The sequence below is a fragment of the Vicia villosa genome, linkage group LG4 (assembly GCF_029867415.1).
Source record: "Vicia villosa cultivar HV-30 ecotype Madison, WI linkage group LG4, Vvil1.0, whole genome shotgun sequence".
Lineage (NCBI taxonomy): Eukaryota > Viridiplantae > Streptophyta > Magnoliopsida > Fabales > Fabaceae > Vicia > Vicia villosa.
The window spans coordinates 51,515,170-51,520,295 of record NC_081183.1 but is presented as its reverse complement, the minus strand read 5'-3'; the positions used below and the strand labels follow the sequence as shown (position 1 = coordinate 51,520,295).

At 35.1% G+C, this 5,126-nt stretch overlaps 1 long non-coding RNA gene across 2 annotated transcripts; it reads right to left on the bottom strand.

Moving 5' to 3' along the window:
- Positions 1-2,468: 2,468 nt before the first annotated feature.
- Positions 2,469-4,071, bottom strand: LOC131599161 (uncharacterized). Of its 2 annotated transcripts, XR_009282603.1 has the most exons (5): positions 4,045-4,071; positions 3,742-3,934; positions 3,575-3,653; positions 3,368-3,465; positions 2,469-3,245 (listed from the first exon to the last, which is right to left on the bottom strand). It is a non-coding gene; the product is annotated as an uncharacterized LOC131599161 (long non-coding RNA). The 2 variants fall into 2 exon arrangements; XR_009282602.1 differs by having other exon boundaries at positions 3,742-4,065.
- Between the last annotated feature and the right edge of the window lie 1,055 nt (positions 4,072-5,126).

Sequence of the window (5,126 nt, the reverse complement as noted above, 5' to 3'; positions counted from 1 at the left end):
TGGTTATTGCTTTCAATGTAGCCTTTTCCGCATATTACCATTTCCAACTTTTGTAAATACTCTATGGAATCACGCCTTTAGCTGATTACCATCCTATTATATAAATTTGAGCCTTGTGCCCATTTGTTTGCAATCTTTAATTTCTTTTAGCTTGCAAAACGACGCTTTAATTGTGTTATTCACTTTTGAAAGAAAAAAGAAAAAAAGTTTTAAACGAATTTACTTTTCTTTTCAAAATAAAAGCGAAAACTTTCCTTTGGGTTGTGAACAACAGAAGGAACATCAACAGTTGTCTCCATAGGATGAACAAAAGGATTCTTCCTGAGAACTGTTCTCTTCTTCATAAAGAGATTATGAGACAACGGTATTCTTAAAAAGAATTCCTGAACCAATTACCCCTCGCGGTAGAAAAAAAAATTCTTTTATCCCCAGTGAAGAAGATCTTTCATCTCTAATGAAGAAGATCTTCCATCCTAGTGAAAAAAAGATGCTTGTCTTCCCCAGAGAAGTTGAAAGCATGAAACACCATTCATCACCCGTGTTATCTGCACCGTGCTGAATAACATTAACCAAGTATTTGGTTGTATTGCGACGTTGGTCCTTCTCCAGTATATACTCCTTTGTCTGTCAGTATCGTCAGCATGCATACGACATTCATAACATTCATGACATTCATCATGCATACATATTTGCATCATTTATGCATTCTTTCATTTTTCAATGTTTTCTTTAAAATCACGTAGGATATATCTATCCTCAAAAAAAAAAAAAAAAAAAGAAGAAAAGAAAAAAAGAGAAAAAGAAGAAAAAGAAACAAATATGGGCGTGTCATCTCTCCAAGTAGGTTGTCACCCATAAGCAGAAAGAACATCTTCTTTCTCCAGTTCCCCACAGAGATCATTCCTCGTGGAAGAAGGTTGCTTTAGTTTCTCCTCTCAAAACCAAGGAAAAATCCCCATTCGAGTTCATTCCTCATTGGGTACAAAATCTTGTTTGACTATTTCTTTCCAATTCATTCTTGGTTAGAACCCTGTCTTTACCAAAGATTCAAATTCCGATTCCTCAAACAGAGTCATGACAAACAGACCATAAGCAATAGCCTCATCATCCGAGCAGCTTATGTCTCTTCCAAAAGATTTTTCCTCTCTAGGAAATCAATCATGAAGACCATGTGACAATCAGGGCCTTATTACTGTTCACAAGGCTGAATAACCAGTAATTTCCCTAGCAAAGTCTCCAGAATCATTTTATCACTCGGCTGATAATTGATCATGTCTTCAAAACCGCTATCACGAGGCTGGTAGTCGGTAACCTTTTGTTCTGGTTATATTATTTAACATGTCTATCACAATGCTGATAGTCGGTAATATTAACCGAACCTTTGAAATGTATTTACCTTGTCAAGTCTATCACAATGCTGATAGTCGGTAATACAGTTTCATACCTTTCACCTTCGCATTATTAAACAAGTCTATCCCCATGCTGATAGTCGATAATGTCGATAGGTAAGCTTTTCTTACAAAGCTATCATTCTCCGGTGAAGCATACACTTGCTTTCCCAAAAAGAAAAAAACGGATTCTCTTCTTAAAATAGATTGAGACATCCTTCCCGATCTCTTGTCCCCAGTGGAGTCAGTTCTTGATATCCCCTCGGTAAAGACATCCTTGCATCATTCGCGATTTTGGTATCTTAGGTCCAAAATTCGCGTCTTCTGATATTTAAGTCTCTTCCACCCTATCAAAACGAAGATTTTCAATCTTCGTATCTCAGGTTGAAGAAACTTAAATAGGTGCGTCTGTCATACCCCAATTTTTGACCTAAGATACCACCTCATATCATCTGCATATGCATCATTTGCATCTCTAACAAATTGCATAGCTTGTGTTTGCTACTTGTGCTCAGCAGGGTTTAATCAAGAAATCACTCATCAGTACAAGCAACAATCAATTAGGGTTTTGTTCTCCCTTTATCTCAAAAGAACTATCTTCATCAACAATCAACATTTAGACCTCAAGGATTCACTTCAACAAGCTCAAAAGCTTTGAATCGACCAAATTAAGATTCTTCATTCAATCACTCACTCTTTGCAAGATAAATTCTTGTTCGTGGATGTTTTCATTTTAAATGCGCCATTGCCAATTGGTGAGATTTAAGAGACTTGGTTTTTGGCTCATGGTGAAGAATTGATTCATATGGATTATTTGAAAGTTGGTACAAGTTTGAAACAATTCATGGAAATTTCACCGAAATTGCAAGAAATATCTTTTAGTCCATTTGTTGAAAGATTATTTCAAGTATGGTTTAAAACCATAAATTCAAGAATTAAAAGTTCATTTGTGCAAGAACATTCTTCACATTACTCCAAGGATTTCCCATCATTTTCTATATCAAAGGGAATTGAATTTTAAATTCAAAGTTCATTCAAGAAAATTCAAACTTCATTTTTGAGTAGCAAACTCATTCAAGATTCTAAAGGATATTCAAGTGGAGTTTCTTTACATGAACAAATTCCAAATTTCAAATGAGTTACAATAGAGACTTTGTCCAAAATTCAAGATTACAACATTTCAAGTCTAATTCAAGGTTCAAAGATATTACAACTTTCAAATTCTATTCGCTTTCAAGAATACAAGTTCATACAATTCTAAAGTGGAATAAATTTGGATTACAAAGAATAAAAGAAAATGCAAGACTTTCTTGAATTCTTCAATCTTCAAAGTCTTCATCCTTCAAATTCAATTTTCTTCATGCTTTCCTCAAGAGTTCTCATGTGACATGAAAAAGAAAACAAAAAGGGGTGAGATTAGCAAAAGGTTAATTCAAGACAAAAAAGGATCAAAGAAAGATTTTTTTATGGCTTATGTCATGAAAAATATCTTTGAATATGTCATGAAGAATATTCTTATTCTTATTCTCATTCTTGCAATGACCATAACCTTCCAACAAAGCTTCTCAATTCCTAACATATCCCTAAATTTTTCCTATAAATAGAAGTGTTTTCTTTGAAGTTAATCACACCAAAGCTACTATACTACTAGCTTTCTCATTTCTCCCTCTTCTCTCATAAGTTTTCAAGTTTCTTGGTAAACCACTTGAAAAGTGAGAATTCCTAGCTACAAAGTTCCATAGTTAGAAAAGGAGTGAGAAGTAGTTCATACCTTAGTGGAGAGTTCCAACTTGAAGTCCATCTTCAAGTCTCCCTAATATCAAAAGAGGTGTTGTGGCATCACCTTCATCAAAGAGCCTACAACAATTTCAAAAAAAAGAGCGGTTGTTAGTAACAACAATCCAAAGTTGTTCCATCATCAACAACAACACGGTTTTGATTCAACAAACCACAAGGAAGGAGAAGAAAGAGCAACTTACGGTTTGTTCACCCTCATCACAACAAACTCTCAAAAAGTCAACAATCTTCGAGCCTCCGTAGATGAACCGTCAATATCCTATGATTCAAAACACCGACGCTGCAATCATTCACAGTAGGCGGTAAAAATTCAGCATACATACAACAACAAATCCGAAGCAGTAGCAGCAACAATTCGATTTCCATAAGCTCAAAGAATCGATACATACCTCAACATAAAATCCGGTGAAAATCTCCTCGCCGTAGGTAAGTCTTCACACTTTCTCTAAATATTATAGTTTGTTGCAGCTGAACATAATTTACTGTTAGAACAAAATTGCAAAAAAAAAAAAGAGAAAGCATGTTATTGTATAATAAAAATGAATTGTGTTTCTACCTCTGTTTGTGAAAGAAATCGGTGTATAGCTTAAGCTGTTCTCGTCAATATGAGTTTTCATGATCGCCGGAGGACTTCGAAAGTCGCTGTTGTGTTATTCAGATTGAGAGAGGCGGAGAGTTCAGAGAAAGAAACCGGTGAGTGATTGAGCAAAAGAGAAACCGATTGTTGTCCACGGCAAGGAAGAGATTCTCTATGTTGTTATTGTTGTTCGCCGCAAGCAAAATCGAAATAGAAAAGAGAGAGATGTCACTGAGTTATCATTAAAAAGAGAACAAAAACGAAATTCAGGAAGAAGCATACCTGGGTTCTTCAAGCTTCTCCCATGGCCGCTGTGAGCTCCGATACACCTTCATAGCTTCCACTGTCGTGTTGTTCATTGAGAGACCATAAGCGAAAGAGAGCACCGCGAAAGAGATGAAGAGCTGGGTGAGAATTGTTGTTGTTTTGTTCACGCAGAGGAGGAACGCTCAAGGGAAAAAAGGGTTTTTCTGGTTTTGTTTTGTCGTGTGCAGGAACGAGAAAGAGAGAAGGAGGCGCTGCCTCTATTCACGTTTTAGGGTTCTCAAACCCAACCCAGCTTTGTTTTGACATATGGCCGGATCCGGGTCACACTGACCCGACCCGGTCCGGCCCATTTTTTTTATTCATTCAGCTTTCAGTTTGGGCTGCACACCCCCTATCAGAATTTCATCGCCCTGGCGCATTACTAGTTTTTTTTTAACTATCTCTTTAATTTTCTTTAAAAGGATTTTTCATAAAAGACTTGGTATTTTATTTTTATTTTCTAACCCTTATTAAAAAATGACAAAAAATATGTTTTAAGATTAAAAGTTTTCTTTTAATATTTTCATATGTTTATAAGTGTGTTTTTTTAATTCTTATTAAAAATGCCAAAAAAAAAATATATTAGATGCATATTTAAGTTTATGATTCTAATTATTTTATCTTTTCATGAAAAACCACAAAAATACCTTTATTTGAATTTGATATTTTGATATTAATTTTGTGTAGTTAATCATGTAAATTTTATTCGATTACTGTTGCACATTTTACTGGAATTTTCTAACTTCATCCAAGACTTCGAGATTATTTCTCTGTTGTATTTTGGATTTGTCTGTTTTGTTTGGTCTTCCATTTGCTGTAGAATTCCATAAACAATTACTGGATGATCATGGAATGCTAAAAGTTGTGAGCTTATCCGACTATTCTTTTCTGCTGGTGAGGATGCTTAATATCTGTTGAGATCCTAATTTATTCCAAGCACATCACTTGAGGATCACGGTAACACCTCAAACTCAGAACTCCAATTTTCTCATTTTTCGAGGTAAGCCTAAAACTCCATAACTATGCAAAATAATTACCTGCCTGTTTTCATCAATTCA